The sequence below is a fragment of the Corvus kubaryi genome, unplaced genomic scaffold (assembly GCF_017639235.1).
Source record: "Corvus kubaryi isolate FWS band 111438036 unplaced genomic scaffold, C.kubaryi_AGA036_p1.0 136, whole genome shotgun sequence".
NCBI lineage: Eukaryota > Metazoa > Chordata > Aves > Passeriformes > Corvidae > Corvus > Corvus kubaryi.
In genome coordinates, this window is record NW_024580670.1 from 6,399,644 (window position 1) to 6,426,057 (window position 26,414).

At 43.0% G+C, this 26,414-nt stretch overlaps 1 long non-coding RNA gene across 10 annotated transcripts in view; it reads left to right on the forward strand.

Annotated features, from left to right (window-relative positions):
- Positions 1-26,414, forward strand: part of LOC121658199 — a 52,931-nt gene that overhangs the window by 6,481 nt on the left and 20,036 nt on the right. For 8 of the 10 annotated variants that reach the window (XR_006013883.1, XR_006013885.1, XR_006013876.1 and 5 more), the window contains exon 2: positions 14,860-14,947. This is a non-coding gene — a long non-coding RNA (uncharacterized LOC121658199). Of the gene's footprint in view, positions 1-14,859; positions 14,953-15,665; positions 15,706-26,414 lie in introns of those variants that run through there. The other 2 variants (XR_006013877.1, XR_006013881.1) reach the window with 2 other exon arrangements.

Genomic DNA, 26,414 nt, shown 5'->3' on the forward strand with positions numbered 1-26,414 from the left:
GCAGAGCACCACAGGTTATGAAGTGCAGATGAATACTGAGAAAGTCTCTCTCTAATAAAAACTGTGGAACCAATTTCACCAGCTCTTTGTCCATAGAAAGGCCAGTGGGCATACAAGACAAAAGGCATCCTGAGATAATTGATACGGGTGAAAAGAGCACCCAGAGTGACAGTGGCATGGCAGTCATGCCCCACATCTGAGACACAGTACATACCCAGATTTGCAGGCTGCAGCTTCAGAGAGCAATTCTTACTTTTCCCCTCATGTTCATATTCCCTTGTTCACCTTGGGTCCTGTTTCAGCTTGTGCTGAAGTTGAGAGCAAAGTCCTGGCTGAAGGCCTCAGGGCAAGTTTCATCCTTTACCCTCCCAGCCACTGGCCTCTGGGGTTGAATGAAGGGGCTGGCTTTTTCCCACTAGTCTCCTCTTTTCTAGAATGCAGCAGGCACTCTGGAAGCCGGGCAGGCTTGGGTTTTCCATATGTTTATGGTATTTAACATGTCAGCTCTGCATCTCAACTGGAAATTTGAGGTATTACTGTGATATTATCATAATCATCACAGGTAAATGGGCAAAGGATTCTTGGCTCAGTAGAGGTTTCCTCTTGGGTTTGGCCACTGGCATCCCCTACACGTGTTCTGTTGGCAGAATCTTGTCTGAGCATATCACAAGTCTGCCCAGAGTTTACTTTTGGGATTCATAAAATTACTTCGTCAGGTTAATTGAAGGAGCTACACAAGTTCAGGTGTTAGGATGGAGCTGAGTGTTAATCCCCTTGGTGTGTTCTGAAAGCTCCTCTCAAAATCAATAAGTATGCAGTTATTTTCTCCTTTTAAATAAATATTGCCACAAAGGGCCCTGTCCTTGCAGGTGTAGACAGTGCTTCTTGGGCAGTTGTGTGAAGATATTTTTTGGAGGACACAAAAGGACAAACAATACACTCAAAAATAAACCACTTTTATAGAGCAATAACTGGAGCTTCTGGCTATTTAAAGGATGTGATCCAATAACATCCCTGAGCAAAAGGCTTGCTTTTTGGGAATTTTAACACTTTAAAATCACTCCTCTCTGATGACCAGTATTTGTGACAAGAGTCAGTGTAAGATGACCAGGGCAAAGGATGTGTGATGTCTCACCATAGATGGAGACACCATGATGCAAGTGAGAGTGAACATGGAAATGCCAGAACTGACTGTTCTCTTGGATCCATCTCCCCGCAGTCAAGTGTTTGCACAGCCCTCGAAGAATCCAGGGTTGGACAAAGTGCTTTAAAGTTGATTCATTTGCTTTTTAAACAAAACCCTTTGGAGGTCTTGCTATTGGGTTTCTCTTCTTCCACTCCCAGCTGTGGTATCTGATGTGAGGTGCAGGACCAGACTCAGTCTCTAAGTGCTGCAATAATCTAACTTCCCAAAGCAAAGGTATTGATGATCAGACATCACTTTAAGCCTACTCTGCCTCCATGGCAGCAAATGAATGGGACTGTGGCTGGCAGACTGTCAAATTAAAACACTCTGACACCCAATATTTTATCAAGAAGGAAGGGATGAGATTGATCAGTCTGGGTAATATGAATGCAGAGACTGTTTAACTGAGCAGTAGGAAAAAGAAGGCTTCCATGTTTCTGATAGGGTCTTAAAAGAGGCTTTGCAGATCCTGAGGAATCATCAATATCTGGCTGGAGAGAAGCTGAGAAAAATTAATCGCTGCTGTGTGAAGGGAGGCCCTTTCACTGCCAGCAGTGTGCAGCATGCTGCCTCTGAGAAAGAGAGAGTGAAGAAGGAAACAAAGCATGTGGGTGAGATGCACGACAAATGAAACCTCTGGATAACCCCGTGTCAGTAAATCACTTGCCTCAAACACCAGCACTTCATTCCTCAACATGCCATGAAATCGTGTAAAAGCAGGGCTTCACATCCTGTGTATTTGAAGCTGAAGCTTTACTTAAATGCAGAAAATAGCAGATCTTGGGAAAACTCTGCAGGGTCATTCCATACCACAGGGTGTACCTGAAAGTGGTGTTGGAGTCAAAACATCCCATGGTAAAGGTGGAAGTGGGGAAATACCTATGCTATGGTACTTGGGTACATGGTAATTTGGGCAAGTTATATTGAATCTCTACAGAAAATCAAACCAAGCTCCATCCACAGGGGACCAGCCCCAGTTCTGTACATTTGTGGCAAGCTGTAACCTTTCTGTGCAATGTAAGGTCCCTTTCCAGACCCTCATACACACAAAAAAAATGTTTAATTGTAAAAAAACTCCCATTAGTTACTAAATAACCAAGATAACTATTGCCATACAGTGGCTATGGGTAATATAGAATTCCCAATTAAATTATATATGTGCTGGAATTGGGCCAGAAAGAGCACTTTGGGCAATCTTTCCTCTGCCTCCCTGCGCTGTCCCCACTGTGCAGCCCCCCAGAGAGCCCAGGCCAGATGCAGCCCATGTGTTTGGATAGATTTGCTCCTTTGCTCTTCCTTTGGTAGGCAGGGCAGAAGTAGAGAGGATCTCTGTGTGTGCATATGTGTATTTTCAGGCACATGAAGGAATTCAATGCCTTTATTAATGCTGTTTTATTAGAGGACTTAAAACACACTGATGAGCTCTTGAAAGGGCTCAAAAATGCAAATTCTTCTGCCTCTTGCATCTTTTTGTGATAGTGGTTGCTCAGAAATCCTGTGATTAAGGCAGTAAAATGTGGCTTCCAGCTGAAGCTGAATTGTGGTGTAATACTGCTGCAGACTCCTGGGTGCTGCTGCATGGAAACACAGTTCTAGGTAATTGCCTGTGTTTTCCAAATGGTGTTAAATTTCAAATCCAGATGCAAATTCTGGTAACGCCCACTGTCTTTCAGGCTTTAACAGAACCACCAGCTCCAGCCAACTGTGGCCACACATAAAAGAAAATCGTGCAAATAGCTGTGTTATGTATTGCTTCTTGTATGAAATGTTGACATTTGGATGTGTTTATGATGCACGGATGCTGGTAGAAAGGAAAAGGGGTGAAGTGGGTGGGTGGGCACAGTGTTGGACAGCTGCCCCTGCACAACTGACTGCACTCAAGTGTGACCCATTGTAGGCAAGAGGAGTTGAGCAGAGGGATATCCCCACTGTGAGTTCAAGGAAACTGTGCTTTGGATTTGCTTTATTTCAGAATGAAAGTTCGGTTGTAAACTGGATAAAGTCCACTTTGTGTTTTACTAGTAGCATCCCTGAATCTGCAGGGACAAGGCAAATGGGGGAAAAACAAGCATATAGAGGGCTTTCTCTTAACAGAGGTTGTAGATCAGCAGTAAACAAGTGCAAACTGTTTTGGAGGGTCTGCTTTTGTGCACCAGAGGCAAGCTCTCATCCCTGGATGTCCCTGCGAAGCTGAAAGCTGAGAGCTCAGAGCTGCTTCTCTGGAGGGTCCTTGAACAGCCTTCCACCAGGAGTAGCTGGTTGGGGCTATGCCTGGAGAGCTCTGAGACTCCTGACCTTCAGCTCAGCTCTAGGGTTTAATCTCCTCTCTACTGTGGAAGAAGCTTTGTCTGGTTTGTTTTACTCAGCACAGAAATGTGCACATCTCTTTCTTCCAGCCTGAGACTGTTCTCATCTTTAAGTCTTGCTGAACAAATGAGCTATTGTTCACTAGTTCTGAGAGCTGTTTGTTAGTTAAGAAAAATAAAAAATCTCCTTTTTCTCTTGTAGCAGAGAAAGTTAACTGTAGTAACAACTGGGTTTACACTACTTTGTTTAAAAAAAATTCTAATAAATGTTTAACACTTTAACAAGGTTCAATACACGCTCCAGCAGCATTGCATCTGTTTCCTATGCTCTTTTTTTAAGCTTGGCATACAAAGTACCATTTAAACACCATGGTGAAAAGGGCAAGCATTCGATTTAATGCCTTTGAAATAATTCTGGAATTAAATCCTGGGCAATGTATCTCAGTCGAGCAGTGTTGCATGTAGCCACATGCAGCTAATGAGCCATCAAAAGCAATGCTTTAAATCCCTTTATTTCTGCTGTCATAACACAAATCATGAGCCTTGATTCTAAATCAAATACAGGTAAAAGAAAAAAAGGGAAAAGTAAAATGAGGAAAAAGGAGGGAGTAGTTTCGTGTCTAATTGGAAAGAAATTTGAAACAGTGGGGGCTTCTTTCAACACTATTAATCACCTCTGCTGGAACATCCTTCACAAACCAAGCTTTTCTTGTCCCCGTTGCTATTTTCCCTCTTTAACATGGTACAAAATGTACATAATCATTGTTGTTCTTGAAAGCCATTTCTCTCATGCTGTGGTGGAAGGGCTCAGAGTACAGGCCTGTCACAGATCCCTTTGGGCTTGGCGGGGGCTGCAGGTTTTCTGCCTTCACCTAGTGCCCTGAACTCACCAGTAAGGACATGGCTGCTCCTGCCTCGTGGCCTGTGGGGGAAACATGCTGATGTTTTTTACACAGTCCAGCACAGCACAGCTGAGACACCAAAGATGTAATGCAATGAATGTAAGAATCTGGAATGGGAGGTGGGGGGAAGAGGATATTTGTGTACAGAGTCAAAACATGGGTTCTGCCAGCACTTCTCCTACCTTGTTTTCCCCCTGGCAAGGTAAACATATGCAGCAGCTTTAGATCCATGCTGGTTGCCCCCAGGCAGCTTAATGGCCAGTGTAAAATGAGTGATGGATGTTAGCCAGCTCCATAACCATGAGCATTCACCTTGCTAAAATCCTTGAGATACTTGAAAGGAGAAGTCTCTGCTGAGGGCTATCCAGGGTTCCTGCTGCCCTCGAGCAGAGGATCAGCACTGGCAATGTATGGATAGCACCAGTGACCTTGGCCACCTTGATTTTCACAGGGACTATAGGGGCATCAAAGTATTCCCACCCTGTTTTCCATTTGGTTAAGCTACTTGCCGGCAAAACAGCTGGATGGGTACTCAGTGTGTATAATTACTACTACTACTATTACTATTAGTAGTAGTAGTGTTATTATTAGTATTAGTATTTTAAAGGAGAGAAGTCACTGCACCTAAGCAGGCTAGTAGCTGTGAAGTGAGGGGCTGTGTACTCCACATATGCCATTCCCAGTGTCTTTTCTTGGCTGGTTTATGTTTTGAACAGCTTCATGGGGAGGGGTTTAAATGACTCATGTCAGAGATCCTTTAATTGCATGATGCTGATGGAAGCTGGAAAATGAGCAGCTGTAACAAGCACCATTGTGTTGGGTGAAAGGGGTTTGAAGGCTTACAGATAGTAACGCCCAAAGGAAAAAATGGGGGAGAAGGGAAAGGTTGTTATTGCTGGTACAGCTGCATCAGTGGTGCACAGAGGAATTAACCTGTGCTGAGATGTCATGGAGGGGATCAGTCCTGGAGTTGCGTTGGAATGTTATGGCTCAGCGTCCCCACACTGCTCCCACATGCACAAAGCCACGTGCACATGTGGATCACATTCACATGTGGAAAGGTGCTCCTTTGCAGTATTCTCAAGTGGTGAGTGAAGAAGCCTGAGTAGGAATTTGTAACTACAATAATCCTTTCAAAAATAATTCATAATCTAGTAAGCAATAATGAAAAATACTTAGGAGAGTGGAGGAGAGATCTGTATAAGTCCTTCAGGCTGCTGTGTTAACCAGGGTATTCCCAAACTCTTATTGTTTATCTTTGTAATGTAATTTTTGAGCAAAACAATGTTTTTGCATTCTTATTTAAATGTTATCATCAGCTCTCACTAATGGAGTGGTTAAGAGGTTATAGCATTTTACCAGGATTTACCAGAGTTTTCTCTGGTTTTGATCCTCAGGCAATATGACTCGGATTTTTGTGAGATGCTTAACTTCCTGGCAAAAGAGGTACAGAAAATAAATCAAGCTTTACCATTGTAATTAAAATAGTATTTTCAACTTTAAAGTGTTTTTGTCTATGTGTTTATACAGCATACACAAATTCTGCCGTTTTTTTTCCTGCGGTGGAAATTCTATTCATGTCTTAAAAAAAACCCTGGTCCTCTGTATTGAGCATACATTAATATGATCAATAGAGATATTTTTCACATTCCATTGCAAATATTTATAAACTACGCACCACTGCAATTTACTCTAAAATGTATTTTCTCTCACAAGGCTTTCCTGTTTGTCATGGTATTTATCTAACTGGAAAACACTGAAAAACGGGAATGTGTTAACAGAACAAGCTAGAAGGATACAAATCATCCTCTTTCTTCCCCTCTGTGGGAATAACGTGAATATTTATAGATCTGGAAAGCTTACAGGAGTCTGTAATAAGTAAGAGCAGAGCCAGTCTTTGTGCTGATGTCATTTCTTGCTTTGACCTGAACATCCATCAGTTAGGAGCTGTAGCACCAAGGAGACCGAATCAAATCAGTCATTTGCACTTAAGCCAAATTTGTGGGTGTGTTTTCCATTAAAATTGCAGTAGAGCAGGAAAAAGTTACAGAGCCCCACAAGGATAACACTGTTTGCAGCACATGGCGAAAAAGACACTTGAATGCCATTGTCCTGGGGAAGGGGAAGAAAGTGGCTGCTTGTTTTTAGACATTGCTGTGAAGTTGCCTGGGTCAAACACAAGACCTATCTGACAGGCTTGTCTGGGGCAGCTAGCGGTGCTCCCATGTGGAATTTAGCAGGGTTCCCAGGCCATGGAAGCCGTCATCTTTTGCCAAACTGTTCTATGTGCAAGGTGGGTAGGATTTTATGAGAAGTGAGAGCATGCTGATAACACAAAAGAGGAGGTTCCAGTGAGCTCCTCTCACTTATTGAAGCCAACTGATGGAGCGGGGAAAGGAGGAGGGTTAGCACAATCCAGTGGGAAAGCAGAGAGCAGAAAAAGCACTTCAAAGCAAAGGCTGAGCAGGGGTCAGGAGCAGTGTCAGGTCCAAAGAGAAATGGAGAGGGGAAAACCTGAACTCCCTGCAACTGCCCTGACAATGAGAGCAGTGTCGGGTACTAGAGGGAAGAGGGAGGCTGGCTAAAACGGATACACCACAGGGAAAACATTAGAGAAATCTGAAAGAAAGAAAACTTACTGTGATTTTAAAAGTAGGGAAAGGAAAAAAAGACAAGCAGGGTATCTCACAAAAAAAACCAGTGAAAGCTGTCGTGTTGTCTTGTCTTTTCTGAGTTTCCAGGAAGCAGGTAGGAGCAGGGCTTCCGAAAGTGAGTGGGAATGTGCATGTGTCTTGTAAGAGGAGATGCAAGGTTGGGGTTTAGCATAGCTCATTCTTCATACAACTCTGTCATGCAAAGGTCACATTGGAGTTTGTTATTGTTGGCTTTAGGACTGAAAGCCTAATTCTGACTGGGACAAAGTCACTCTTTCTGTAATATGAGAACAGCCCAAGTTAAAGCTGCAGGATAGATCCTCAGTTCCTTGTTCATATATAGCCAAAACTAATCAATAAAATATATTTAAAGACTCACTTGGGATCACAGATCTTATAAAACCCTTCTAGAATGTTTAGCTTTTACCAAAGTGTGTTGCCTGAGGACGTTCTGTGGGCATTGAAGCAACTGCATCCTACAACAGTAGGTCATAGAGGAATTGGGAAGCTATCTGTTATAAAATGTCCTTAGTAAAATAATGTATTGTCTCAGGATGGAGGCAAAGCAGCCTCAAGCAAAGAACATAGGGCAGGAGTAATGGATTGTGTTAAATCTGGCTTTGGAAGGGGAGAGAAAATAAGTGTCGAGTGTGACGTTGGGGTCACATCCCCACAACTGACTGCTGTGTCCACATGCAAGGGCTGGTAGGAACTGGGGTATAGGGCATGTATGTGGCCACACATGCAGGAATGACAAGCATTCCCTTCAGGAGAAGTCTGACTAGCTGATACCAAAGCAGAGAGGAGGTTCCTACTGACTTGTACCAAAGCACTGGCCCTTTGCCTGGTTGCTGGCAAGCTGCTTGGCAAGCTCTCAGGGAGTCTGGGTTTCCAGGGCCTGCTGGCTCAGTGCCTCTCAGCCATTCAGACTGCTCCTGGCTCTGGTATACAGAGGTTTAGATAGATGTGTGTCCCAGCAGCTGCCTGGGTTGAGGGTACCCAGCTCCATGGTTTCCATTTGGAGAAGCCAGCAGTCTGGCAACCTCTGCTGTGCCCTTCTGACAGCCTGGGGACAGGCTTGAGGACACCTGGCTCCCTCTTGGGCTACTGGAGAGAAAAGATGTCCCTGGCAGCTCAAGGGACCAAAAAATAGGAATCTCAACCATTGTCTAATTTGGAAAAACTTAATATTGTTTTGATGGGTTTTCTTTCTCATTTCCTGTCTATAAAGAATGCTCTAATATCTGGTCTTCTCTCCAAAACAGAATGATGATAATTTTATTCCAAACTTCCCATGGACTAAATTTCAGTCATTCTACCCTCCAGATTAATCAGATTCTCTTTTGCACGCCTGTTGTCCAGACCACAGTCTCTGTTTTTCTGTGCTTGTCCAACTGATCCCTCTGGCCGAGAACAACCCCAAAATACAGTAAGATCTTATAGTCAAGAGAAAATTCCAAGTTACAGAGCAAATTGACACAGAAAAATTCAGTGTCCGAGAGCATCAGTTATGTTAATAATTATCAAAGGAGGAAGAATCAGTATGGGAGATTGTGGCTTCCCCTCTCATTGTGATGATTTCTGAGCCAGAATCTCAATGATGAAGTCATACTGTCCCCAATGAAAAGGTGAAATACATAAAAATTTAAGAGAATGGCTGTGCACCAGTGTTCTGCAGTGTGGTGATGCGATGTTTTTATTGTATTTTTGTATGTTTGTACCCTAATGCTTCATCCCTACCTTCCCCACTTTGATTCCCAGTTGGTTTGCCGCAGATTCAAGCCACTCCCCCGGTGCTCCCAATATGGTTATCCCCTCCCTTTGTTCTGGCTCCTTCCCTGCCAATTGCCCAAACCCCTCCCGGAGTTCTGGATTGTCCTGTGTCTGTCACCCAAGCCCTCCCTAATTACCCTTATATGGTCCCCATCAATCCCCCAGGACCCTGCCCCCTCGGATACCTCCCCTCTTGGAAATCCCCTAAACCTAGACATTGGGGCATGTGACTCCTCTCCCTCCACCCACCAAGACCATTGGCCCAGATGTGACTCCTTTCCTTCAGCATCCCTCCCTCCTAATCCGCCTATTGGTCCCTAGTTGGGTTACTCCCCCTGTTCAACCCTCCTTTATAAGGTATGGTCGCTCTGCAAGTGTTGCTTGTTTACGGTGGATCCCGTTCAATGCATCTGGATTCCCTCCTGTGGCAAGCTTCCCTGCTACTTTTTGTCTTTCCCTTGGTCGAGGGCTGCTGATTGCCACAGTGCCTGGAGCCTGTGCTCCCCTGGGTAGAGCAGAGGCTTCAGAGGAGCAGCTTTAAAGCTCCATGCCTCCAGCTGCTCCCCACTCCTGCTGCACACCGCTGGAGGTAGCCTGGGCAGTGGGCAGCAGCGGTCACTGCGACACTGCAGTGTATTGGTTGTTAAGAAATCTTCAGTTACAAGGGAGTCAGGAAGGAGTTTCTTGGTTTGTTTTAATGCTGTGGACTGCTAGATACCTGCAGGAGGAAAACATGCTGTGTGCTCAGAGCAAATGCATGGACATCGGAGATTGCTGGGTGTCTTGACCCTGGAAATAACATCTGGGATGGTAGTTCATCACTCCTGTGCAGACAACAGCCTTGTCCAAAATCTTCAGTTGTCCCCATGCTAGTGTGGGTGTCCTGACTCAATTCTCTCTGCCTTTCCTTGCTACCAGGGGAAGTGGTAACATGCTCAAGAATCTCATCTGTGCCCTGGGTGACATGCCTTGTCCTGGGATTGCCAGTCTGGTGCCTGCAATAACTCACAGCAATCTTTATCTGTGGCTTTTGGGAGCTGATGAGGTTTGCATCTTAGACATGCAGCACCTTAGACATGAGAGGATGTTCTAGAGAGTCTATGCTGCATCAAAAAAAGAAAGGATCCAAAAATGCCCCTCCACATTAAGAAATTCAGTTATTAAAGGCTCTCCATTTCAGGGGATCTGTGATAGAGCTTTTGGGAATTTAAATTAGTAGGTCAGGTTGGCATGTCATGAATGCCCCTTCTCACACTGCAGTATTATTTTTAATCAAACTGTTAAAAAATAATGCTTTTAAAAGAAACAAAAGCCACTTCAGGAGAACATTGTGTTCTGAAGTACCCCAAATAATAACGCTGCTTCAAATTCCTGCTCGGTGAGGAGACCAGGATAAGCTTGGGACTTCCTATTATGAGACCTGAGCCACCGCCACTGATGAGAAATGGAATAAGAAGGATGGAAGGGAGTCTGTAACAACACAGGCAAGGCTGCTCTCTAAAACTGGCCCTTTACATAACCTGGGGTGTTAGCAATACCTTTGCTGGGGTTTGTTTTAATAGCTCTCAGTAGATAGGACTGATTGGCAGTGGCGGGGCTCACACCCTGCCTTGGAGGAGTAGTCTGGAGCGGGCAGTGGCACTGTGAACCTCCACACCCTGCCACCAGCATGCCCAGGCCTGCCACCAGCACACCCAGCCCCGAGGAGACCACATTCCACTCATCCCCCATGCCCTTTGGCTCCTGCTCTCCCTGCTGAGCCTGGCAAAAAGGCCTCCAATTACTTCTAATTGCAGTGACGGTTTTGCACGAGGTCGGACACCGTCCACTGCGGCTGGGAAGGAGCAGCCACCTCATTAGGCCACTGCTGCCTGTCAGTGGTGGCTGCTCTGTTACAGCTAGTGGGGCTCTGTGCTGCACAGATCTGCATCCCCACGACAGCTGCATGGAGACCATCATACAGAGGTGGTCAGAGACCTTTGGGTGGCCCCACTGCACCCACATGCTCCTCGATCCTGAGGTTTCTTTTCTTTACAGGGAACAGTGCTGTTATAAAATTGAGTGGTCCAAGGACAGATCCAGTCCAAGCCAAATTAAGTTGTAACCTCTGACGTGGTGAAGAAGCACTCCCCTTTCCATTTTTTATGTTGTACCTGCAAAAAAGGCTTGTGAACAATATAGTACAGCTTGAGTTTGTTCAGGTTAGAAGAAATCTGGGGATTGGTGGGTTGTCTGAGGGATTGATACATACACAAGCAAACAAGGATTGTGGAAAGGTGGGAAGCTGGAAGAGAAGGAGTAAAATCATGTGTGGAGGAGAGCTGGCCTGATCTCCCACCCCCAAGAGAAAGAACAGTTCTCTAGTCCCTACAATTACTACACCTAAAATCATGGCTAAATAGTCTCAGAGGAGCTGGGAGAAGGAGCCAGAGAAGTGTAAATTACCATTGCTTCAAAAAGCCATGGTTCTAGAAAGAATAGCATGTTCTACAGAGAATGGCAGCACTGAGAACAGCTCTCTTCCTTGTGTGCAGCATAACTACACAGGGATGATTTTTGTGCTGTAGGATTTTGAGTCACTTGCTGAAGTTTGAGGTGTCCAAAAGTGAATGGGGTTTATGCATATGATTTCAGGAACAGGATTTTTCACTCCCTAAGATCAGACATTCATTTCAGAAATGGTTACTCAGGGAAAGTATGATTGCACACCTTGTTCTTGCAGAAGTTTTAGTTGCATGTCAATTAAAAGTTGCAGAATGCAAACACAGCTTTGGGGTACCCCGCTATGAGCTCTGTGTGTCTCAACACACAGGGAGATGTTAATCCCATTTCTGATGGCCTCTAAGCAACTGTGTGCCTGCTAGCAGCAGCTTCCTAAAATGTAGTCACAGAGATGTTTCAGGCGTCTTCCCTATTCTTCTGAGGCATTGGATAACACAAATGCCTCTTACAATGGTATTTAATAGCTCACTGCTTTGCAATTCAAAAGCAGGCAGTAATAAAACACCCCTAGAATGTAGAAGCTCTTTCTCCACCCTGCCAATAAACTCTTGAATTACTTGCACATCGCATTTAATTCTTTCATTGTAGCAAAAAGAAAGTTCAGCTGATGTGCTCATTTAAGCAAGATGTTAGTGTCACTCTTTTCTACTCCTTGGTGCTGCATCCATCCTTAGTCTCTAGGAATGTGCTTTTCGATGCAATTGGATTTAGGTTGTTCACTGGTTGGTTTTTGTGACCTTCCTTCTATTCCAGCAGTTTGGTTCCTGGGGGCAGCAGAAGGTTTCCTCTGGAGACAGATCCTTATGACATTCTGTTGGTTCCCTTCTCCCTTCTGTCATTGCCTTCTGCTCCCTCTCCTGTTACTTCTTCCTTTGTAATGGCTGTTAAAGGAGGAAGGGGCCATTGGTGCTTACAATACACTGGACCCTCAGCCTGGATTGTTGCTCTTAATTTTGTAGAATTGCTGTGTAATGCTGAAAGAATGTGAGCAATATTTATGGTATTGTGTATTACAATAGCAGCCAGAGGCCCAAAGCAAACACAAGGGCCTTTGTGCTTCCCATCATGCAAACAGAAGTCCTACACCATCAAACATCAAAATGGACAAGACAAGCATTGAGCTGGGGAATGTCCAGTCACTGGGAGTTTCCCACTTCTTAAGCACTCACATTTTGAGACTGAGATTCTCTCTGTAGAGCTGGAATAATAATTTCCTCTGTCCATGTTGTGTTGAAATCTTTGTTATATGTTAAAAGTTTGTCTGTTCTGGTGTTGAGCAACAATAAACAACATTTCATTTTACTTTTCCTTTTAATATCCCTTTTTCTCTGAGACTGTGTTTGCATACATTCACTTTCTCCTCACCTCCCTCTCTTGTTTAAGCACAGATCCACAGCAAATTCATCAATCCCAAACCAGCCATTATACCTTTTTTCCTCTTGAGGAATGCATTTATGTGTGTAGCAAGGTTCACCAAGCTCACTAAAGCTTAAAAATCTGTGTGATTGCTCACATTTACATAACCAGATGTAAAACTGGCTGAACACCTTTCAAAACATGACTAGAAACCTGTGCTTTACCTTCTGCTTTGTTTAGGGAAACCAGACTTAAAAGAGTATGTTGTCTTCCTTTGGAAAGGTTTTGCCTTTTATGTTGATCTAAGCTGAGGTGTCTTGAGAGTAGGTTAATGCACTGCAGGACTTGGGATAGCCCAAAGCTCTGGGGGTCTGGAAAAGTCAAGCATGGACTCATGAATTCCACCTCTACAAAAACCTGCTTAATGCTCAACAGACTCAAATAAGAAGTATTTTATACTGTAGAACTTAGACCACAGGAGCAGAGAGTGAAAGATTAAGGGTTGGTTCAGTCTTGGAGAGACTGTCCTAAGCAGGAAGAGACAGGAGATCACAGAAAAATTAAAGGATGGCTCTGATGGGGTGTTAGCCAGCCTCCCCTGCACATTCTGACTCTTCAGCTGCCAAAAGCTCAGGAAGCTGAGAGTATTCCCATCCTGAGGAACCGAACTGCAAAAAAATCACTATCCTTAACAGAGAAATTCACAACTCTTACATTCATCATATTCTGTATTATATTATGAGGCCTTTACATCTCACAGCTGTATCAGGGTGACCACAATGAAACAGTTGAAGTGTCATGATGCTTTACAGTTCATTTGGTAAGTCAGAGTTGTGTTGTCAGCTTAGCAAAAACTGATAAAGCAAAAAAGGTAAAACATTGTCTTTCTTTTCTGAAGAGACCAGTTTTGCATTTTAAAAAAATAAAGAAATCTTGCAATTAAAGTAGATGACTGAAGGCACTGTAGTACTTGCAGATATTGGGGTCATGTGCTGTGTAAGAGAAGGACCCTCTTGCCCTGAGAACTGGGCAAAGCCTACCAGTAGTGTATATTTGACCTGTATCTTTCTGGAGACCAATGATGACAAGGGGTACTCAGAGTTCCCATTCCAAGCACAGCCTTGTTCAAGACTCTGTGGGTGAACATGAGCCCTAATTGGTGTTTTTACCCGTAAAACAGCTCAGGTGAAGAGCAGATTCTTGGCTTGGCTTTCTCCCAGCTTACGGGGTACAGTTCACTTGAGGTAAAGAACATCAGTCATTGTTCTCTGCTGGCAGAATGCCTGGGAAATAGGGTACACCTGGTTACCAGAAACCTTTGATGGATCTTTTCCATCAGTTAAAGACTACATGAAGAACTGCATTTTTCTAAATCTGGTGTAGAAAGTGTATGGAAAACATTTGAAGAAGGCTACCTGGCAGTTAATGCTGGTAAATGTTATTTTAAAGCCTTTGATAAGGACTCCAATGTTGCATTAGTAACAGATGTCATGAGGACAAAACCAAATGTCAACAGGTTCTCAGAGTAAGGCAGTAAAGCCTTAGGTACATTCTGTTACCTTAAGATGAATTTTTGTCTTTGTGGCGCTCTTGCACAAACCGGAAAGTCAGCTTTTGAATAGGATGTGATGCTCATATTTAAAAAAAAAAGAAGAAACCAGCATCTACAGCAGATATAACAAGTGAAGTGTTTTTCCATTTAGGCATTTTTGTTGCTGAAACTGTGGGGTTTTTTGTTGGGATTTTTTTTTGGCAAAAACATAGTAAAAGAATGTTTGGCACAAAACTAAGTAGTCTTGTACCCTAAATGTACATAATGGGCTCCAATAAGCTGAGGATGTATTTGACTGGGAGTAAAGTTGCAGGGTGTGCCCCATAAGAAAGCAACATATTTTGGACAAAAGCAATATTTAGAAATGGAACTTTCAAGGTCCTTCTGAGCTTCTAAATCTTTTTGTCTCTGACAGGTGTGTTGACACAGAATGTGCTTTTTGAGCTCTTGCAAGGTGTAACAATATTTAATATTCATCAGGGTTTTGTAGAAAAATATTACATTGCTGCCTGATAATTGGTATGGAAATATTTATTCCTTATATAGTAACATGATTAAAAATGGCACTTCAGGAAATTATGAAAACTCCTCCTTACCATGCTTTTCCATGGCTGCTGTTTCATTTCAGATTGAACATAGGAAGAACCCACAGCTATGGTTACCTAATGGTGCCAGAAGAGCACAATCCTCTTTCACCTTTTCTTGCACTGTTAATGGTAAGGTATGAATCACAGTTACTGCTGGGTATGCCTTTATAATGATGCATGGTGTTCAGACGTGCATATCTGTAATTAATGAGAGGGAGTTGCATGGCTAATTCCCTGTACACTGCTGACATCCTGTCTGCAGCTTTGTCCCTGATCTTTTACTTACGTGCCTCCAACAGCCGGTTATTGCATTACATCCTTGTATTATATAAATAAAGCCTTGACCTTTGTCCTTTGCAATATTGGTTCAGCGCAGTCTTAATTCAATTTAGAAAAGAAGCCTGAGCATTAAAACCATTGAATCTCCTTACACACCTCAAACGTTGATGGGACTATTTCTACTTAACAGAAAGCACTAAGGCTAAGAAATGCCTTCTAGCTTTTTGTCGTTGACAAATGAGTGTGTGTTCCTTCACATTGAAACTATGCAGGAAGCCCTCTCTGGGCAGGGAGTACACGTCCTCCTCCGCATTGCAAGGCAGCATGGGTCTACAGAAACTGTTAGCAATGCAGTATTTTGTTTATTATTTCATCAAACAATTCTGAAACAATAACCCTTTTGAGGCAAGTTCCTCTCCCTGCTGCAGGCAAATCTCCAGTACTTTTCTTATTTTTCCCCGTTACCACATTCTATAGCTTATTTAAGGCTTATGTGTCTGCATATCCTCCCTGATAAAGCCAGGCTGACACTAGAAATATTGCAGTGCATTAAGACAGACAGCTCGTGGGTATACTGGTTTTGGAAGCTCAGGTCCTCTCCAGGAAAGGTCTGATCTCTTTTCCCTGTCACCATCCATGTGGTTGTGTTGGGTTTTTTTGCAATGTGTGTGTTAAAAGTGGAGGTAAGCAGGGTGCTTATGTCTCTGGGTGTCTAAACCCTGTTACTGTTGAGCTTCAGCTCCCCACCGATTGAAAATGGGGATAAAGGTGCTTAATTATCTTCTGTGGATATTTTGGGATAAATTCATTAAAGATTTATTAGAGTATTAGAGCTAGACACAATCTGGCTTTTATTAAAATCATCATGATTGTAATGCTGTTAGTACCTCCGTGCAAATCCTAGCAAAAGTAATTTTTTTATAATGAGGAGAAACACATCCTCTAATTATCCAGAACAACTCAAATTAGCACCACAAATAACTGCTAAAAGTTGAGACTGCATGATGTGAAGTGTAATTGATTTTTAATATGGTAGGGCACAGCTGCTGTTAAGTGATGTACAGTGTCATTTTCTCCTGTTGGATGTTTAGTAATGTTTTGAAGAAACCTGCATGTGATTTATACCATTGCTAGAGATTTGGGGGAGCAGAAGCCTGAGAGAAACAAGAAAAGGAAAACAAACAGTTTGCTTGAATTTTTCATCCATTGCCACTTCCACTTTTTCTTGTTTAATAAGAATTGGCTTTAAATCAGTTTTATATTATTTGTAGATTTTAAACTGAATGCAGTTACAAAATCAGAACTAAGAATTTTTATTTTTATTTTATTTTTCATTTCAGATTGTTACCCTTAGTAGAGGAAAAAGGATTCCTAGCAAACCTCTACTTTTCCTTTGGGAGAAATAAAATAAACCTTGAGCACTGATAAGCTGATTTACTCCATTTAGATTCCCCCTGCCCCTCACTTTTGGGACTGTTATGTGTAAGCAGTGATTGCATGAAGCTGCCTGGATTCCATGTAAATGATACATCTCTGGCATATGGGAGTTTTTGTAAATCATTTAAAGCAAGGCATTCTTCTATGCTTGGCAGAGGAAGGACACAGAGAGCTTTTGTACCTCAGTTGCATCAAATTGAATATTTCTTTAATCACGCTGGAGAAGAATGCACTTGATTGCATTCTGTGAGTTGTGCAGTTATTGTTTTTGGGTAGGCCTGGTGGGTAGTGAATGACCTGACTCCTCACTGCCACTACCCACCCACCTCCTTGAATCTACCAGCTCTTCTCCCTTGGGCAAGACCTGCTCCACTGGAGTAGTAATTGTGCAACAGTCAAAAGAAAAGAATGTGAGGGAATAGCCATTAATAAAAAAGTTGGCAGCCTCCTGTGAGGAGAGCTATTTTCACATGAAAATCTTCTCCACAGTAATGAAGCCTTGCTTCACTTGAAGTCTAACAGGTAGTTGCACAGAAGGTGATTTCCAGGTAGAGATTTTTTTTTTTCTCCTGAATGAAGGGTGAATACTCTCTATTTAAAAACAGACCAAAAGCACAGACTGTCAAAGAATTAGTACCTAGTGCAGAAGTTTAATGCTTGCAGTTTTTCCCTAATAAGATGGTAAAAAGACAGTAACTCTTATATAACAGATTATTAATCCTCCAGAAGAGGGAAACTGATGAAAACTTGTGACTGTTTCTGCATATGACTATGTGGTGACATATTTAATTTTGAAGTCTATCAAATCTGAACCTTTCCCTCCCCTTTTTCATTTACAGAAAACAGTGAAGGTAAGGCCAGAACTAGAAAAGAGATATTGTGCTGTCATCAATTTAGACATTTTCCTGGGAAATATTATGAAAAATATTAAATGGAAAAAATGCATTTCACCATTTTAGTATGCTCAGTTTTCACTCATAAACTCAAAGATTAAAGTGGTCACTTTAATTAATCTATTCTCAATCCCCAGTCAAAAACAGCGGAGTGGAGCCCTGTTCTGCTGGGGTATTAAATTGACGGAGTCAAGAGTACCAGAAAGCTCACAGCAATCACAATCCTTGGCCTCAGTTTATGAGCTACTTACCAATTTGACAAATGTAATGCCAATTTAACAAATGTAACTTTTTCAGTGAAGGACTCATTCTGATGTAATTGTGTTTTCTGATAGTGGGGAGAAAGGAGTTAAACTGCTGCTGATGCTTTCCCTCTGAAGAAAGAGCAGTGGTGCATCTGCAGCCAGCCTTTCCCTGCTGCTTCGGCGCACTGTGCTCAGCATAGAAGGGATAAGCCTCTCCCAGGAGGCAGACAGGGTAATGCTATTAATTGGGAGCAAGAAATACTCATCCCATGTTTGGAGCGACTACTAGAAAGCAATGCGTGACATCCTAAACCAACAGGATGAACACATCTCATTCCTACTGAGCTCTACAAGCGTGTTGGGGCAGAGCTTTGCCCATCCTATTTTCATTGAATCCACATGTTAGAGGCTGTATTTTCACCATGGTCAGCAAAATCTCTGGATATACATGTCTGCACAACACAGGTGCAAGCATTTGGTTTATCATCCCCATCTGGAAGTGTGGCAGCCTGGGCTGGGAGCCACGCTTTGTGTGCTGAGGAGTGGAACTCGGCCTGGGTGACACAAACAAAAATGGACTTCCCAGCTGCAAGCACTTCACATCTGGTGGGACCCAAGCAAGTGCATGGCTGCCTCTGCCCATGTGTGTAGATATATCAAATGTAAACATGAATCCAGTTAATTTTCACACACTTTTTACAGCTTCCCCTGTCTCAGCAGAGGGCTCCGAGAGCCCTCCTCCTTCTTGATCTTGCTGGGAAAGCCTGGATTTATGACAACTTAGACTGTTCCTTCGATGCACACTGGGACAGATAAAGCCAGATGTGGGACAGTGGCTTTATCGCAGCAAGGGAGAGAGATGAGCCAGGCTGGGGGCAGATTCAGCCTCATTTATCCATATTGTCATCTTAATTTATCAGCCACTGCCACAGAGAACAGGGAAGCCAGACTGATAGAAGGGAAAGGCTTCTTTAAAGAAAGAGCAAGGATGTCATAAAATGTCTTAAATTGGGAGGAAGGGCTTAGTTGTCAATCAGTGGTTTCCTGCTCACAGTGTTCCTGGCATGGCTTTCTAGATAAGTACATCCCTAAATACAGTATCTGGGACGGGAGGTGATTTGTCTCCCCAGTTTGATGCTTGGTCTTTTAACCAGAACCATGGAAGAGGAAAACATCAATGATTTCTCATATGTGATTTTTTTTTTCTTTTTCCTGTGAGTATCTGGGGTCCATTGGAAGCAGCAGCAGTGCTCTGCTAGTGCAGCAGGTAGCCAAACATCAGGAGAGGAAAGCAAAGAAGGGAAAAGTTGCTTGGCCGTGCATGGGGATCTGTGAGTCCTGCCAAGGTTCGGGATGCCAGGGTGTGGTGCTCTGGTGGGGCGGTGGCCCTGGGTGCTGGGACCAGGCTCTCCTTCTGTTAGTGGGTGTATGGGGCAGTGGCCCTGACATGGCCAGTGAATCAGAGCCCGGACTCGCCTGCAATCAGCACCACCGTGCTCAGGAAATGAGGCACCTGTCCCACTTCCTCTCATTTAATGGGTTTATCTTTAAGTGGAAAAGGCTATGATATTTGTTCCTTTTTCTCAGGGACTTCATGTGCTCTGGAGATCCCTGAGGTATGAACAGCCTCAGGGACCTTCCTTTGGGAACCACGTCCTGGTATCTTTACCACAGCACCAAAGCTGAGGCTGTTCATGGGATACACATGAACCAAACTGCTGAGAGCGTGGCAGAATCTCCTGATGCTATCTGAGCTTCCTTTCACCATGTTCCCAAAGAGAGCAGTGGAAACTGCTGCTGAACAAAAAACCCCATCCTCTTTTTTTTTTTTTCCAGGTCAGAATAGCTTTGGGAGGTGGTTCTTTAACTCTCACTGAACTTTTGCCAAACCAGTAGTGTTCTCAGAGAGGAATGTCGAGTGCTTAACTACAATAAATTTTTGTCAGAAAGAGAATAAATAGCACACCACCACATGTGCCAGAACAAAACCTGTCTGTGTGTTTGGGTAGGTTTTAACCATAGCTCCACTTAAAGGATGTGTACATTATACTGCTTTCTGTGGGGAAGGGAGGGAAAGGAGACTCTCCCAAAGCTGGAAATGATGCACACAATTTCATTTCACCCCTACATAGGTGTGAGTTTAGGTAACTGGAGACATTGGTCTTACCTGCATGTCCTTCATTTTTACCTGCTTATCACTGTTTGCAAAGCTCTGCAGATACAGAAGTAAAGACAAAATGGACTGAACCTAAAATACCAAATGTTGTCACTTCTGTGATCTTGGAAGCATAGAAGGGTTTGGGTTGGAATGGACCTGGAGACCATCGCATTCCAACCTCCTGCCATGGGCAGGACACCTTCCACTAGACCAGGTTGCTCAAAGCCCCATCCAACCCAGCCTTGAACACTTCCAGGGATGGGGCATCCACAGGTTTTTGGGTTTTCTGGGCAACCTATGCCAGGGCCTCACCACCCTCCCAGTAAAGAATTACCTATCTGCTGTGACTAAAATCTTGGTGGGTATTTTTTTCCTTTAAATCCTTTTACAAGGCCTGAAGTTTTAACCAATGAACATGGTAGAGATCTGTAGACACCCATCTAAACTCAAGTTATTCTGGATTTCTGATCTTTCCTCTCTCCACCTTTATAAGGATTTTTAAATATCCTTATAAATCCTTATTTCAGCCATTGTTCAGGAAGTAACTAACAATATAAACCATGTAAACAAGGCAGCATTACACAATGGCAATGTCTGACACTATTCACTGATATTTCTAGGTATGATAGTTACCTTCTCCTTGTTGCTGCCTGCTCAGAGAGAGCCGCCCCTCCCCGAGACTGGTCAAACAGCCATGTGCTCTGAAACCCCTTTGTTCCAAATCGGGGGCAAAACTGAAAGTAACTCAAACTCTGGAGCAGTGTCCGATTGGCCAGTTACCCCAGGTCCACCCCTAGCTCTCCCCTTTCCTTTCTCATGAATAAAAGAGGGAGCTCAGAGTGGGCCTGCTCTCTTTGGCTCTGCTCCCTTCTGCTAACTTCCCCTGTGTGTCTCTGTCTCTGATCTAATTACAGGATTAAGGCATAAGCCAAGGGCTATATTTCTATCTCTTTGCTTCTCCTCATGGTATTGGCCTTGCAGCTACCATTTATTTGCCACTTTCAGAGCTACTGAAGTGCCAGATTGCCTGTGCTGTCCCTCTAGACGGCTCGAGGTTTTCTGAGGCACTGAACTGAGAGCTTAGCCACTTAAATGCTGTGTTTCCACATCTCCTTTTTTGAATTTTATTTTGTTTGGACTGTACCCATTCTTTTCTTTCTAATGTTTGGGATTTTTCCAGTTGATGAATGTAGGATTTCATTCTCTGTCTTAGAAAACATGGACCAGCCTGGCTTTTCTCATTAACTTCTTTATTAGCATAAGCACCACCACCTGTAACATTCATCATGTGGGCAGCAGCATGACGCTGGGAGCTGGATAAAATGGATAACCCATATTCTCTCTTAGAGTTAAATGCCAGGATGGAAAGATATTGCAAGTTCAGCTTTCAGGACAGGGTTTAGGGTTTTTTTCTTCAATTATTTTGCAGGAGTACAATAAAAAATAGTTAGGGAGCTACTCTTAAGAGGCTGAAATCCAAAGGAGATCAAACTCTGGCTCATTTGGCACAGGGATGCCAAGCAACCATGCAGGACTGGAAACTTCTCATTGGTAAGAATGGCTAGAGTAAAATCAAAAGAAGAGCACAGTCTTTTATTCAAAGTCATGCAATTTATTACTCCACTATAGGTTCACCAGAAGAATATAATACCTTGCTGTAATAGTAACTAGGAAAATACTTTGAGGTTTTAAAGCAGGATGTGCAGTTCATGCTGGTTACTGAATGATAAATGATACAGGCTGCACAGAAAAACTATACAAACACATTATTTCAGCTAGCACAGCAAAGCACTTCAGATATAAATTAAAAATAACCACAGTCTTGTGGTCCCTGTCAGTTATTTACAAGCCTCTTGAAATATTTCCTTATCTGCCTTTCTCATAAGAAATTAGGCAATTAGAGTGTAAGTCTGAAGCCAGAGAACATCAAATAGTGAATCATTATGGCATCATTACATGGGAAGTAGGAACAAAGGGAAGGCCAAAAGAAAACACAAAGGTTTTTCATCTTCAGGAAATCTATTTTAAATTAAATTGAAATAAAAGCCTTAAATAAGTTTAACGTAATTCTGAGGAAAAGGCAGTTGCACAATGAAGAGGTATTTGCAGTCTGAAATTCAACTTTGTGCTGTTCGGGATATTTCTAAACAGGAAAAAATTTTCCTGTCATTGAACTACTCACAAATCTTTGTATAGGAGTATCTTCCATGAAAGAGAAAGATAAATGTGGTCCAGAAGTCCGGTGACTCAGGAGTTTCATAAGTTGGGGAAAAAAGGAAATATATCAGTGTATATGCATTCCTTATTAACTCTTAATTGCATAGTAAATGTATGATCAATATTTATGTATCTTTGAAAATGCATTGTGTAACAACTATCAGAAGAAAGTCTTTCAGGACCAATAGAGTTGGGATTTTGAGAGTTGTGGGTATTGTTGTTCTGGTTTGGGTTTTTTTCACAATTTGAATATTGACTTAATCTCTTCTGATTCAGCATTGGAGCACATTTCAAGATAATGAATGTGTTTTAGTTTTCCTTCAGGGTCAAAATTCCATCTTGGTTAAAAAAGCATTACATTCCCTACAAACCAAATCAGACATTCAAAATATATCCAGCTCCCCTCAGCATCAAAAGCAGGAGGAATCAGCAAGTCTCAGGCTTGATCCTAATTTGACAATTTTAAGGTAACATCTTTTGACATTGTCTGTAACAGATGCAGATAAAATGAGCCATTGGTGTTCAGGAAAGGAGTTGTTGATATCCTCTTCTGCTTGTGCTCTATAAAAGATGAAATCAGAAAACTGATCCTCACACTCACCAAAAATTGCAGTCTGATCACGACAGGCAGGACTGATGGCTTTGATTGCTGAACTCTTCACACAGTCCTCCCCTCAGCTGCACTGCTATTCACTGGAGCAATTGGCCATCATACCTGGGCAATATTCTGTCATGTAAAAAAAAAAAAAGAAAAAGCCCACTTAAGTTTTTTGTTCAATTTTTTCTTCTTTTAAATAAATTGTGTCAAGGCAGGGCAAATTGTGTGGAAAAGACACTATTTGAACAGACTCAGATTTGCTAAAACCCAGTGACTCTTTTAAGGACACCTCTGTATCCTGTATTTAGTATTGGTCAGTCCTAAGAATGTGATTGTACTCAAGTTTGCTCTCGAGTACCCACCTGAAGAAAGAGAACCTAATATTTTTTCCTGACCTCAAATGTGCTGTAAGGCAATAAATGGCTGAAATTTCATTTTGCGAAGGATGAGAATGCTCTGAGGCAGTTAACGTAGTTAAAAATATGTCATTCTTGATTTGAGAAATGGCAGGATTGAGAATTGAGTATTTTGGGTAAATTGAGTACTGGGTCACCAGGTCTACATGAAACAGAGGTGAGAAATATACAGGTAATAATGACAGCTGGCAATCACATGCCACTGTTCACAAAGGACAAGCTATAGCAAACTGAGTCAAGAAAAGGAAATCCTTGATGTTACTCTGAAAAAAATTATTAAAAGCAATTTTAGAATATTCAGCTTGGATTCAGAGCAAAACATACTACTTCTAATAAGGATGTGAACATTTTAACAACAGTATTTAACCCACTCTTTGTATGGACTCACACCACTTACAGAAATGGTGAGGAACCTCTCACCATCCTATTGAGAGGTGAAGGCAATAGAGATGCTGAGCAAGATGATTTTTTGCCTTTTCTTTTTACCCCTTTTATATACCTTTTTATAGCTTTTTGTATTTTAGTGGTTTTTAGCCTACATTCTTAGACTTATTTTGTTAAGCTAGGAGACTAAACATCTTAGAAGCCTCGTAGTTAGGGATCAGAAAGCTCCAGACACCAAGGTCCTCTCCAGAACACATTTTCTAAACTAAGAACCATCCAGGGGGAAGGTTCCTTGGGGAGGGGGGCTCACTCAAGCCTCTCATTGGGGAATCTCTGATAGATATGCTAATTAGTAACACCTATAATGTTATACCCGATCTATCGTGTGTGTGCACTGCAGTGTGCATTTCAGCACATTCCACCTGGACGTGGTGCACCTAAGGATCCTTAAAATAAATACCGAGGTAAAACCCCTTTTTCCCTTCTAACCATCTTTGAGTCTTGATTTTAAGACCAGGAAAAGGCATCAAGAGGACTTGCTGAGCAAATTCATTTTCCAGTTTAGAAATACCAAACACCTTCTCAGAGCAAGTGTTAGTTAGTTATCTCCTTTCTTGTGTTGTGCCTATCTTTGAATCCTTTCCTCTCAATAAACACATGAGCTTCACTGTTTGTTGTGAGGAAAAGTCTAAGTCACGAAATGTGAATAATACTAACTTACACATTTCTAAGGGCCTGAGAGAGAATGAGGATCCATCATGCAAGGTGCTGTCTAAACATGTAACCAGTACTTAGAGTCTGAGTAAATAAAACAGCAACAGAAAAGCAGTGATTCACAACAACCCAGAAGAAGAAGCAACAGACTGGAGTCAGTCCAGCTGCTCTGAAATCTCGTCCATTGCCTTTTCCACTGGATATTGCTGTACTGACATTGGATCCTGCAAAAAGTATTGGATGATATATGCGAAATGGGAGGCTTATCACAGTTATCTCTGCAATGTCTGGCACCAGAAGGATTTAAAAAACAGGCATTGAATTATAGAGGCATAGCTCTATCCCGAGCATGTCTGTTCAGTGCAGTAATGCGTAACTGCTTGATTATCGTCAATGAAATCTTCTGCTGCTACTCATCTCTACCTGTCTCCAAATACATTGAGATCAGTGTCTAGATTTATTTCTTGCTCTTGGTCTCAGGTATAGCAATTAAAGAAATGTTCTGTATTGCTGAGAGCACCAGATGTGTGCAGTGGAGCATCCTATACTGACAAGCATTTTGCTTTTAATATTTCCTTTGGGAACACATCAGCTTCTGGTTTTATTTTTCTGTTTATACTTTGTTTTTCTGTTTTATGGCACTATTTCCTTGATGGAGTTTTCCTGTTTCTTGCCTTGGAGAATAGTTTGGGGTAGCATGGATTATGGCACAGCAGCATTAAGAGTTGTCTCCTGGTTTTGTTTTCAGTTTTTTAAGGTCATTTTAAGTTCTTTATTTGACTGTTCCTGTATGGAATAAACAATGAAAAATACCTACTGATTCTGAAACCTGAATTGTGAATCATGCTGATGTCTTCCTGGACCATCTTGATATCTCTCTTGTCTTCCTGGACCTGGGACCAGACTTAACATATATATGACAAGATTTCTTTAGGAGCAAAGCTTTTTAGTCACGGACGTTGCAAGCCTTCTTTTGCCTGCACCCTAGAAATGGTGGACACCTAGAAGGTGGCAGGTGATTTTCCCTCAAAGTCTGTTTACAGATTTTGTCCTTCAGTCTAACTTTCAGATGGTTCTTCACTGCAGAGTGGAACAAGATGCTGAGTTGCAATCTCAGTGCTGGAGTGCGGCAGCAGGCATATTCTAATGATTTAGAGAAATCTGATCTATTTTTCTCTGGGATACTGTTGGGGTTTAGGATTTTTCCTTTTGTTTCTTTCTCTCAGGGAATTTTCTCCCATATGGTGCTAGGAGACAGTAACAACCAGGTACTTAAGAGAGACAAAAGAAGTTGCCACAGCTCAGAAGAGGGGTGCAGCTGGTTACTCTCTCTTTACCTGGGGGTTTCTCTGGGAAGGGCAGCAATATGGTGAGATTCGGGCTGGGGGAAGAGGTTGGGTGCAGCACCAAGTGTTCCCTTGCTCTCTTGTTTTTGGAGGAGGAGGGTCAAGCTGCTGCTTGGTGGGGGAAATCACTGCCACCGCCAGAGCTTAGCCCTGCCGTTTTACCCTGCCACAGGTCAGCCTTTGTTCATGAGAGCAGCCACGGACCTTACTGGGACCTTACTGGCACCCTGCCTCACTGGAAAGGACCCTTGCCATCTGTTCGGGTGCCTCAGGGGAAAAGACTGGGACCCTGACCCGCTCCCCCTTCCCAGAGGGCGTGTCTCCCCGGCTGCGTGCAGCAGCTGCTGCACAGGAGCCTGGCCGCCACTGCCCAGCTTTCTGCCACTGCCTTGGGCTTTTTCATTACACTCTAACCCATACCCCCCCCACCAGGACACCCCACAGCACCTGCTACAGTTGCAGAGTTTCTGCTGCCTCTTGCTTGCTACCCCAGGTGAGCCCACCCTGCCGTTCCAGCTGCCACTCTGAGATTCCTGCTGCAGCCCATTTTTGCCATCCAGCCCATCTGCCTTTACCGTGTGAGGGAGACACGGCTGAGCTCGCTCCGGAGCGCCCCCTGCAGCCGCGGGGGAACCATCGCACCCGCCCTGCCCGGCCGGGAGCCACCAGCGCCCCTGCCGGCTGTGACCGGAACTGCACCCGAGGGGAAAGGGCCTGACAGCCGAGAGAGGCTGGCACCGGGTTCTGGGTCTGTTTGTTGTTGCTGCCGTTGTTGTTGTTTGCCTTGTTATAAATATATATAGATACTAGTAAAGAGCTGTTATTCCTTTTCCCATAGCTTTGCCTGAAAGCCCCGTAATTTCAAAGTTCTGATAATTCGGAGGGAAGGGGGTCATATTCTTCATTTCA